This window comes from Camelus bactrianus, chromosome 2 (assembly GCF_048773025.1).
Source record: "Camelus bactrianus isolate YW-2024 breed Bactrian camel chromosome 2, ASM4877302v1, whole genome shotgun sequence".
Lineage (NCBI taxonomy): Eukaryota > Metazoa > Chordata > Mammalia > Artiodactyla > Camelidae > Camelus > Camelus bactrianus.
Window position 1 is genome coordinate 85,206,564 of NC_133540.1, and position 12,510 is coordinate 85,219,073.

Genomic DNA, 12,510 nt, shown 5'->3' on the forward strand with positions numbered 1-12,510 from the left:
ATCATCTGCTATCCAGTGGGGATATTGCAGTGATGGAGAAAGATAAAGCCTCTGCTTTCGTGGCTGTTGTAAACTAGTGGAATCAGATTCCTGAACATTTTGAATACCAGGATAAAGAGCCTGGAATTTATTTAAAATGTAATGGGGAAATATTAAAAGACTTTAAGGAGAGGAAAGTTATAGAATTAATCAGAGTATGTAAGGACTCGAGGTATGTATTAACTAAGAATTTATTGTAATAACTTAGGCATGATTTGGTGAGACCCTGAACCAGAGTTGTGTCAGTGTTTGGGGGGATAAGGATAAATGTGAGATTTCAAAAGATGGATCCAAACTATTTAAGGACAGACTGGATATTTGAGGTTAAGGAGAAGGAGGTATTAAAATTACTGTAAGTTTGTAAAAACTTGTCACATAGAGAATTAGGTAATAATAAGCCAAATGGGTAAATTTGGGAAAAAATGAGATGAGGGTGGTGGGAAGATGACAAATTGACTTTGAACATATTGACATCCTGAACTTATGTCAAGTGGATTTTAAGGGGAGGAATAAATCTTCAGGTGTCTTGACAGTGACCATAGTAAAAATTACACTTCAGTTAATGACTTAATACAGACATATATAGCAAACATTTCACAAAATGATGTTTATCCTACTATATGTAATACATTCTGATCAATTCTGTTTATTTTATTTTACTAAAAAATGCTGGTCATGACACAAAATTTATTTTTTGTGACCCTGTTTGAAAAACTGTTCAAAAGGTAATTGAAAATCAAGATCTTATTGTGGTTGGTGGGTTGTAGAGATTCTTGGCAATAAGGAGTAAGCTAATACAGATTTTGGATTTTGCCATAAGGCATTAGAAAATAAGTTCAAGTTCACAGGTATAGAAATTCTTAGATGATCATGGCTACAAACAGAGACTGCAGCACATGAATAAGCTAGACATACCCTGGAGTGTGGATAACAAAGAATATTAGAAACAGCCTGCAATCTAATCATTTTTCCCCATAAAACGTGTTTTAGTTTAAAAAGAAGGGTATCTGTATTAATGTCTGACTACACCAGAGTTTTCCTGTTGAGTAAAGGAGTGTTACTCATACCCTCCCCTCCTCATCCTTGCAGACACATCCCACATTTGCTATTTCCCAGGAATATGCTCACAATTTTAAGGTATAGTCAAAATGAACCAGAGAAACCTCTGAAGGGACTGATTTAGGTTGTTGTAGCTGTCAGTTTAATTTGGCTGATGAAGAAGTAATAGCACTTGTGTGGTAAGGGATCTTAAGTTTCTCTGTACACGGCCTTACTTCACAGGGTGGTTGAGTCATTGGAAAGATTTTCATATTTGAACTTGTCCAGTACCCCCTTTGTTTGCTCACTTAAACTGCATACAAAAGAATATAAATGGGAATTAGTATTGGCTTGGGACTTGGATCTGGGTGGGGAGTGCAAAGAAGTGTCAGCCATATGGCAACAGGCTAAGAATTGAGCAACAGTCTGGGCAATGAGTGTGGCTGCTGGGCCAATGGGATATCACATTGGGCTATTTACACAGATCTCCATATGCCTAATGGCAAGAATGTGTTAGCTTCTTTAGTGGGTCAAGATTGAAGTAAGTCAGCCTCTGCTGACATGTTTGCCTCCATTTTATCCCTCTAACTAAACTAATTCCCAGATTTGCTACCAATAAGATACAAAAAATGTGGGAGGACATGCAGTATCAATATCAAGTTGCTCATGGCCTCTTACCACGTGAGTGCAGTTGACTCTTGCTCAGTCAGATTAAACTGACAGTCAATGAAAGTTTGGAATGGCTTCCATATCCAAGGCACGCACTGGATCTGGTGTTAGATATAGTGAGCACAACACACAGGGTGCGCTTTCAAGGACCTTGTTATACTGGGGATGTAGGACATAAATTGCAGCATTTCAATTGTAAAGAAACAGTGATTGAACAACCGTAATGATCCAAAAAAGAAAAAGAGAAAAATAAGTTTCTGAACAACCAAATAGACATTCCAAAGTTCGAGTACCAAAGTTCAGGCCGTGAGGGCTATTTACAAGGATCAGTTAACCTCTGTCCTGGTGGGGCAGGACCTGCATGGTGAGAGTTGAAGAACTATGGAACCACTGCCTCAGGGTCTGTTCGTCACTTGGTTACCTGTCTGAGATTCCACTAGGAATTCACTGACAGAGCAGCAGACCTTCTAAAATGCCTCTATTTCTAAAAAGATTAGGTGTGGTTTTGTACATGGAATAGACTATTGAGGAAATTTGGGGCATGGGACTGAGATTTAAAAAAAAAGACTTAGATTTTGTGGAGTTAGTTTAATAAAGTTGTTTATCTTTAACACCCACTTGAATTTGCCCACAAATTCAGAAATGACAGTTTTGGCATGAGGTACCCACTAGGGAGGAGGCACATAGAGTAGAGGTGGGTGCCAGTAGGGGTCTTGGGGCACCTAAGAGAAAAGTAATACTGGAGTGCATCCAGGACATGCATTTGAGGTGTTCAGAGGGCAGTGGAATGGGAGAGAGGATTTATCACGGACCACAGTGAGGGCCTGGAGAGGGAGATGAGTACCACAAACAGACTTTTCTTACTTTTCAGTTTAGCCCGAGCTAATAAGTCTCTCTGCTCTAGTGCATGCCCTCATGTTTTTTGACTGCTGCAACTTTTTCCATTTGCCTCAAATATTCAACTCCAAGACCTTCATTCTCAGCAATCCTTCCCTTACGGAGAAAATAAAAGCCACAGTCAGTGGAACCCTTGTCATTGGCTTCTAAATGCTCATCAGTAAAAATTTTCAGTGACTCTCAACCCTCTTTAGTTGCCTCCCTTGGCATCAAAATTTCTTGAGAAGTTATCTATACTGGGCTTATTTATTCCACGACTCCAATTTACTTTTCCAGCCACTCCAGTCTGGTTTTTGGTCTCATCATTCTATTGAAACAGTTCTATTAAGGACATTAGTAACAATTTTTTTTTTCCCCAGTTCTTGTCTACTATGCCTGTCAGTAGTATTTGTAACTCTTTACCTATTTCACCGTAAACATTCTCTTCCCTTGGATTCCCTGGTATAATAACACTGCCTCTTCTCTGGCCACCTGTTCTTTGATCTTTGATCTTTCTCAAGACTCCATAACAGGCTTCTCCTTGTCCCATGCTATTCTCTTCCCTGGCTATCTCAATCTTGCACTGTTTGATGACTCGCAAATAATATTCCAAGCTTAGGCCTTGCCTCTGACCTCTAAACTCTGTAACTATCTACCTGAATGTCTCTCTTTTTTTCAATGTCCTTTTATCACTTTATTTTTTAATTTATTGAAGTATAGTTGATTTATAATATTATATAAGTTTCAGGTGTACAACATAGCGATTCACATTTTTTAAAGATTATATTCCATTGATCATTATTATAAAATATTGGCTATATTCCCTGTGATGTACAATACCTTGTAGCTTGTTTTACACATAGTGGTTTGTACCTCATAATCCTCTACCCCATCTTGCCCCTCCTCCCTTCCCTCCCCATGCTGACAATCACTAGTTTATTCTCTACATCTGTGAGTCTATTTCTTTTTTGTTTTTTAGATTCCACATAAAAGTGATAACATATAGTATTTCTCTTTCTCTGTCTGACTTATTTCATTAAGCATAAAACCCTCCAGGTATATCCATGTTTGTTGCAAATAGCAAAATTTATTGCCTTTTTATGGCTCAGTAGTATTCTATTATATATATGTGTCTTTATCCATTGTTTGTTGAGGGACACTTAGGTTGCTTCCATATCTTGGCAATTGTAAACAATGCTTCTGTGCACATTGGGGTGCATGTATATTTTTGAAATAGTGCTTTCATTTTTTAGGGGGGGATATGTACCTAGGTGTGCAATTGCTGGATCATAAATCTTATATGTACTCATGTAAGAGGCCTCTCTGGGTCTAGAAGAGGTCCAGAGCTATTCTATTTTCAGTTTTTTGAGGAACCTTCATACTGTTTTCCACAGAGGCTGCACCAACAGTACAGCCAACAGTATACAAGTATTCCCTTTTCTCCGCATCCCTGCCAACATTTGTTTTTTGCAGTTTTTTTTATGATAGCCATTCTGACAGGTATGAGGTGATATCTCACTGTGGATTTGATTTGCATTTCCTAATGATTGGAGATATTTAGCATCTTTTCATGTACCTATTAGCCATCCGTATGTATTCTCCAGAAAAATGTCTATTCAGCTCTTCTGCCCATTTTTAAATGAGGTTGTTTCTTTTTTTGATTTTGAGTTGTATGAGCTGTTTATATATTTTGGATATCAATCCCTTATCAGTCATATCATTTGCAAATATTTTCTCCCACTCAGTATGTTGTCTTTTTCTTTTGTTGATGGTTTCCTTTGCAGTGCAAAAGCTTTTAAGTTTAATTAGGTCTCATTTCTTTATTTCTGTCTTAGGAGATGGATGATATTGCTACAATTTATGTCAAAGAGTGTCCTGCCTATGTTTTTATCTAGTAGTTTTATTATTTCTCATCTTACAGTTGGGTCTTTAATCCATTTTGAGTTTATTTTTGTATACGATGTGAGAAAATGTTCTAATTTCATTTTTTTACATGGTGATGTCCAGTTTTCCCAACATCACTTATTATTAAAAAGAATGTTTTTCCCCATTTTATATTTTTGCCTCCTTTGTCATGGATTAGTTGACCATGTGTGTGTGGCTTTATTTCTGGGCTCTCTATGCTGTCCCATTGATCTGCATGTCTGTTTTTATGCCAATACCATGCTCTTTTGATTACTGTAGCTCTGTAGTACAGTCTGAAGTCAGAGAGTGTGATTCCCTCAGCTCCATTCTTCTTTCTCAAGATTGTTTTGGCTATTTGGGATCTTGTGTGTTTGCATACAAATTTTAAAATTATTTGTTCTAGTTCTGTGAAAAATGGCCTTACTGTTTTGATAGGAACTACATTGAACCCATAGATTGCCTCGAGTAATACTGTCATTCTAACAATATTAATTTCTCCAAATTCTTGAACCCTGTATACCTCTGCTTCTGCTTGTGTCATCCTCAATTTCTTACAGCTTTCCAGAGACAAATTTATTCCTAGTTATTTTATTCTTTTTTGATGTGATTATAAATGGGATTGTTTTCTTAATTTTTTTCTGATAGTTTGTTGTTAGTGTATGGAAATGCAACAGATTCTGTATATTAATTTTGTATCCTGCAACTTTACCAAATTCATTAATGAGCTCTAGTAGTTTTCTGGTAGCATCTTTAGAATTTTCTATGTATAATATCATGTTATCTGCAAACAGTGACAGTTTTACTTCTTCCTTACCAATTTGAATCCCTTATATTTCTTTTTCTTGTTTTCGACATCCCTTCTCAGATTTCTCAAAGATGCCTGAAATCAAACATGTCCAAATCATACTAATAATATTCCTACATAGTTCTGGTCTTTGTCCAATGCTTCTTAGACCAGTAAGTCATGTCACACCATTGTATTGTACAAGGCAGAAAGCTAGAAATAATCATGACACCTCTGTTTTCCTCACCACCCATTTTCAGTCCATTAAGTCCTGCTAATTTTATCTCCTTGGAGTTTTGTGCTGGGGAGGACCAGCACCCATGTCTGGCCCCCCTCTTTCTTCTGCCTATCCCTGGCTTCCTCCTATACTATGAAGGGGCCTTATTTATGAACTTGTGGAAACTCCACTCATTATGTCCCAGCTCTGTCCATACATCCTCCAAAATTTGCCTCATGGACACTACTCAGGCGTAGGAGTAAATGCATCAGTGATATGGTCTGCCCATGGGAAGATGTACTCATGTAAGAGGCCTCTCTGGGTCTAGAAGTGGTCCAGAGCCATTTGCACAGGGAGTTCAAGGATTAGGGTACCTGAATCATGATCTAGAAAAGGAAGAGAACATACCCTTGATTTTGTGATGAGCACAGCTAGAAGCAGAATATAGCTGGGGCAGAAAATAGCTGGAAGAAGCCAGCGGAGGCCTTTGAAAGCATGGATTTTAGAGAAGGGGATCTCTTGCTTGGGTTCTAGACCAGTATCACTCCTAAATATCTGTTCAGCCTGTCTACTTCTCTCCATTTCTGTTCCTTTGATGTAGCCCAAGATCTCATCACCTGTTGCTAGAACTATTGCATCATCCCCTGGCTAGTCTTCCTGTATATACTCTTGCCTTTTCTAGTCTCCTCCTTACACTGCAGCCAGAGTAATCTTCTGAAGCATAAATCAGATTATGTCATTGGGCTAATAAAATCATTCAACTTCTCACTGCTTTTAGAACAGAAACCAAAAATACTACTGTAGCTAAGATGACGTACAAAGCCAGCTACTCTCACATCTCATCTCACACTGTGCTTCCCCTTAACTCTGTGTCTAGACTCTCTCAGTTTCTTTCATGCTCTTTCTTTTCTCAAGCACTCTTTGCGCTTTCTGTCTCCTGTGCCTGGAAGGTTATTTTCTTCCTTTTACTTCATGCCCACTTAAAAAATTCTCAATTTAAAAGTCATGTCTTTGGAAAAGCCCTCTCAGACTTCCAGGCACATGGAATTGTTAAATAAATATGGCTTCAAGCAGGAACACTGTTTTATCACTAAATAATGGAACTATTTCCCCATAGAGGTTTTGTAGCTTTCTACAAGGACAATATATTTCTTTGGGCTTTATAATATTAAAATGATCAATCTCATCCCTAGCTTTGCCTGCAAATCCAAATAATTGCAAATTCAGCTTTTCTTTCCTGCCTACCAGCCTGCCTTTCTTTTTACTCCTGCAGGAAATTTCATTGTCTTCTAAACTCGGGCCTAACTCTTTGCTTTCTACATTTTGGCTTTTTATCATTTAGAAATTTGTACCCTCCTTCTCTCAGTCCTCTACCTACACATTCCATTTCTTTAGGTGAAGTTCCTTCACAAGCAAAAAGGAACCCAGAGAATACAAATTTGAAGCTTTATAGTCTGTCGAGTTGCACCGTTAGCTGAAGGGGTTAGAGCCCACACATCTTATTTATGCATGAGACTGCCCTTGAATTTAGAGCTTCTCCTCTGACACTTCTTATCAGCCCAGGAGTACCTCAGGTTCTACATGCACAATACTTTACAATGTTGCATTGTAATTACTTTCTATGTGTCTATCTTCCCAATTTAAACTATGGGCTTCAGGACCTAGGGAAGTCTTCAAGAACTTCAAGACTGTCTTATTAATCTTTTGTTTCCTCAGAGCCTAGGCAATGCTAGGCATTTAGTGAGCACTCATGCATTCTGAGCATGAATGAAAGACCAGGTGGTGCTGCTCTAAGTAATCAGTAATAAAACAAGTCTCAAACATTGTTTTCAGAATTGTGCCCTGTCAGCAAGAAGCCTGGTGTTCCTAAGTAAATAGTGGGTTTGTTGATGCTAGGACAATGTTTACTTTTAGATACCATGATTCTTGATGTGCACTTTTTGCCAATATTCCATGTAATAGTGAAGAAAAATTTGAACTCATCGATAACAGTCATTTGCTTTCAAGACATTAAATGCTGAGAAGCTAATTTACATAATTTTAATGAATGGCTATCTAATATAAACATAAAAATTGAAATTGAACTGAAATAGTAATTGTATTTATTTCATCTAATAATTTAAGCTATTGATATTAAATATACTGAATATTGCACAACTTTGAATCAGAAGCATTTTGGGGAGAGGGTATAGCTCAGTGGTAGAATGTGTGCTTAACATGCTCAAGGTCCTGGGTTCAATCCCAGTACCTTCATTAAAAATGAACAAATAAATAAATAAACCTAATTACCTCCCCCCTCAAAAAAACCAAAAACAAACAAAAAACCAAAACAAACAAAAAAGGAGGGAATTTATAGCTCACGTGGTAGAGCGTATGCTTAGCATGCACAAGATCCTGGGTTCAATCCCCTGTACCTCATTAAAAAGAATAATTAAAATAAGTAAACCTAATTACCACCCCAAAAAGGAGAATTTTGGAAAGAGAGTGCCATTGTCAACATCATATGTTATTGAAGTTACTTCTTTATGCTATTGAATGCATATTTTTATTGCAACATGTTTTTATCAAATAAATATTTTTGCAAACCTGTATTATTCTAATAAAAGAATTTTGTTCTTTTCAATGTCTATGTAATGAAAAACTAATTTTGAACAATTCAATGCTTATTATGTGCAATAATTATACTTAAAATCATTTTGAAACTATTTATGTTACATAGTTTATTATAATTAGGCTAGAGATGAATTTCCCTTAAAAGAAAGAAAACTAGGCCAATTATTTATTTGGTATATTTCTCAAAAGTTACAAGTTTTTTTAGATCAAATAATTCATTTCTTGATGTTAGCCCATACATAGATTCTTGAAAAGCTGACAAGAATTTCAAGACAAATTTCAAGTCTCAGCTGGATGACAGACCAGAGAAGTTTTAGTAAAAGTCCAGCATTGGGAGATTTTAAAACATCTGATAAATTGTAAGCTTTAAAAGACATCAAGGAGGAAAAAAGCTTATCCTTTAATAAAAACTTTCTAAGTTTGATCCACAGAAGTGTTAACATAGGCATATTTTAGCCACACCACCTTTGTTGTTTTATAAAAGGTTAAAAAATAGTTTCATTTTGTAATCTCTTTTTTAAATAGTAAGTCTCTTGAATTACGTTTGAAAAAAAGTACGGAATATAAATTCTCAGCAGTGGATTAATTTCTGTTTGATTTCCATCTGTAGCTATTATTATGATGGGAGTTACTAGCACTAATTTCAATTTCTATGTTTATAGACCCTTTGTTGTTAACTTATGCAAAGAGTGGATAAATACGGATTTCAGGCATTAGTTACATTTTTCTTGGGGAAATGATAAAAATACTAGGAAGTGTCATTTTATTTCTATAATTTAGACAAGGTAAAGACCTTTCCATTTCTTTCTTTCTTTCTTTCTTTCTTTCTTTCTTTCTTTCTTTCTTTCTTTCTTTCTTTCTTTCTTTCTTTCTTTCTTTCTTTCTTTCTTTCTTTCTTTCTTTAGCCGTTGCAAAAAGCTTTATTGTTTCTATTTGGTCCAAGGCTTGGGAGAGGGCTCCAGGATAGTTAAAAAGCTGCCTGGTAACTGCAGAGAGGCTTCAGGCAGAAGCCATGACACCAGAGGGGCTCCGTAAAGGCCGCTGGGTTGCAGAGACTCCTAGTCGTGCTTGAGGGAGAGCCTTTCGAAGAGACACTCACCCAGCCCAGCCTGGGGACCAGAGAGCCTGCGGAGGTTAGTCAGGTGGTCACCCATCTTCTTGATGAGTTTCACCTCCTCATCCAGGAAGTGGTTCTCCAGGAAGTCACAGAGATGTGGGTATGCGTGGGCAGAACCCAGGGAATGCAGATCCAAAAGGGCCTGGTTCAGGTTCTTCTCCAGGACAGTAGCAGCTTCCATAGCATCCTGGGTTTTACCCAACTCATCTTGAGATGGCTTCTGCACGTCCTGGAAGAGGGCATGGCCGCTGCGCTGGTTTTGCATTTTCAAGAGACACTCGGCACCGTCGCGCTTCTCCTCAGCCAATTCGTGGAAAAAGTGGCCAGTGTCCTCCAGAGCCACATCGTCTCGGTTGAAATAGAAGCCCAGAGAGAGGTAGTTGTAGGAGGCCCGCAGATGCATGTTGACCAGATGGTTGACAGAGGCCTCAACCTCGCTGGAATAATTCTGACGAATCTGGGAGCTCATGGTTGATGGGTAATAAGGATTTAAGCTCGCAAAATGGTGTTGGCTGGTCCCAGAGGCTGAACACAGCACAGTGGCTGGTTCTGAAGGATGCAACTGGAAAAAAGGTTGAAGGGTGGTTAGAGGCTGGAGCAAGGGGCGTTCCTGGGTCTGTTCCGCCCAAACACTGTTGAAGCAAGAGACAGATCTGCGGGACCACCAAACTCACTTCAAGACCTTTCCATTTCTTAAAAATGTTAACCTGAACTAGACAGAGGGTAATGCCTGAGGGGCCACTGGGCAAGTTAGCAATGAACATATTCTCAGATTTGGATCCCAATTCCCTAACTTGATATATTCATTCTCACAGTCAGGACCTTTTCTCATCTTATGACTGTTTCATTGGTAATATGGAATCACAGAATGTTCAAGGTAGATGGGACCTTAAAGATAATTTAATCCAACTTGACCCATGTGTCATAAAAATATATACAGATCTGTGTGTTTGAGTTTGGAGCTAGAAATTGACAGTGATTTGAATTAAACTGTATAGTAAAGAGTTGAGAAGTTTGAAATAAATTGTTAAGAAATCTGAGTGAAAGTAGACTTAAATTCTAGAGACCCAGTGTAATATGAGGAAAGGTGGAATAAGGAACCATCCTACCATTAGAGTTTTGAAGAGAGAAGGATTTAAGAGATGGGACAAACCAATGATGGTCATCTAGTGTGGTTTTTATAATGTGAACTTTCTTTTCTTTGTCTTCTGTGACATTTTCAGCAAAGAGTTTTCCCACTAATGCAAGTGGGTATTTTAGAGGGATGGTTTATGGAGGGAGATGAGGGGAAAGTTGATATTTGGATTATATTACAATTTTTTTGCATTAGAAATGCCAAAAGAGTTTATACATGTTGGACAATTTTCTTATTTTTTAATGGGAAATGTATCTTCACAAGTGAATAAGAAATTAAATTGCTTACCATGTTTCAATTGGCTAGTTTGATGGTTAATGGTCTTTCACTTTTCTACCCTTCTGTATTTGTTAGAAAGCAGTCCAGGGCCTTCAATGATAGATAGGATTTATCTTACCTGTCCATGGATGTGGACATCCACACACATGTCCTTAGTACAGTAGGAAGAACGCTAAGAAAAGATTTTTACATTCTTAGCTTTCTCTCCAAATAAATCCAATTTCCCATATTTTGGAATGACTTTGGGTTAAGTAGTTGTTTCAGGAAAGTCTCTGTTTAAATACTGAGGCTATTATCAGACATGGTTGTCACATTTTAATGCATATGTTTCACTTTATTTCTAAAAGAAAGCAACCCAGAAGTAGTAACCTATCACAAAAGGAGATGACATAAGGACTGGACCAAGAAGATGGACAGATGGAGGGAAACGTGATTTGAATGACATGGTGAGAAGCTTCAGGAATGCAGAGAGTAGTCAGAGGGCATAGGTTTAAGGTTATGATGGGTTAGCAAAGAAGTGGGGAACTGGTCCCAAGAGAGATTTCATCTATTTCAAAACTGTGCTTTTTCTATCTGTCAACATGAGTGCTTTAAAAATACTGGACAAAAGGGATAAAGGGTCAGGTTTAATCCCAGTTGTATTTCAACTGTTATTTTTTTCTCTTCTAAATGATCAGTACATTATTGTTCCTTCCATATTGAAGTAATCTTCTTAACCACTCTCTCTTTAAATTTCACCCATAAAAATGGGAGAACATTGAAAAATTTTTGGAGCTAGTTTCCTATTTACCTAGAAACTAGAGTCTGTAAGCCATATTTATAACTCTTGTTTTAAATAATTACATTTACTCTCATACCATTTTCCTTCGATGACTAACTGAATATGAGTTTAAAAGGTTGAAGAACAGAATATTTAGAAATAACCAACAATTGTATAGTTTTATTCTTCTCAGTACAGCATGTACATTTAGAATTAATACGAGAAAAATGTAAGTATCCTTACTTTGGGAACCATAAAATGCAAATGTTCAAGGGTTTTTTATTAATTAAGATAAGTTTTAAGCAGATAGTGTTAAGAATTAAATATTTTAATTTCTCAACCATCTGTTAATCTTTAAAAAGGATACACACGTGGAAAACACATTATTGATACTCCAAGGAAAGATTCCTTCAGGACTTTTCAATTTTATATTTGGAAACTATGGGACCTTCATTAAACATAGGACTTTCAATTTTAAGTTTCTAGAATCACAGTGAATTTGATTTTTTTTTTTTGTTTTCTATTTTTACCGTTATATTACAATATAATATTGCAGTGCAAATTAGATAGAGAGACTATTATTATTTTCACTTGTTAAATAAAAAATATGCACAAAGTATATATATGAATGACAAAGGTCTGATTCTGTGAATTGGTAATACAATTATATCCAATGATAAGAATTCCATGTTTGGTCAGACCTTCTCAGAAGACTCATAAGGAAAAAACTTGGGTTGAACACTTACTTCAAATGAAAGATGCCTACTTTTTCTTGGAAGCAAAAAGAAAAATTGACATAATTTATCCAAAAGGGAGAAAGGAAAAAAGTATGAAATAGGGATGGAAAGAATATGATGCCTGGTAAAGAAGATCTAGGATTCTTATAACCACTAAAGTTATAATCAGACTCAGCCTGTCCTGTGTATATTATGATGGCAAAGATCATCATTACTGCCATTGCATCCATTTTCTTCCTCATGTCTTCTTAACTGAAAGTTTTATGACAGATACCCACATTGCCTCTGAGTACTTTGTGCCAGGGACTGGATCACATGTGGGCTAGAGCTGAGATGAAAAT

At 37.0% G+C, this 12,510-nt stretch overlaps 1 pseudogene; it reads right to left on the reverse strand.

Moving 5' to 3' along the window:
• Positions 1 to 6,878: 6,878 nt before the first annotated feature.
• LOC141573781 (ferritin light chain pseudogene) lies at positions 6,879 to 10,049 on the reverse strand (annotated as a pseudogene).
• Positions 10,050 to 12,510: the final 2,461 nt, after the last annotated feature.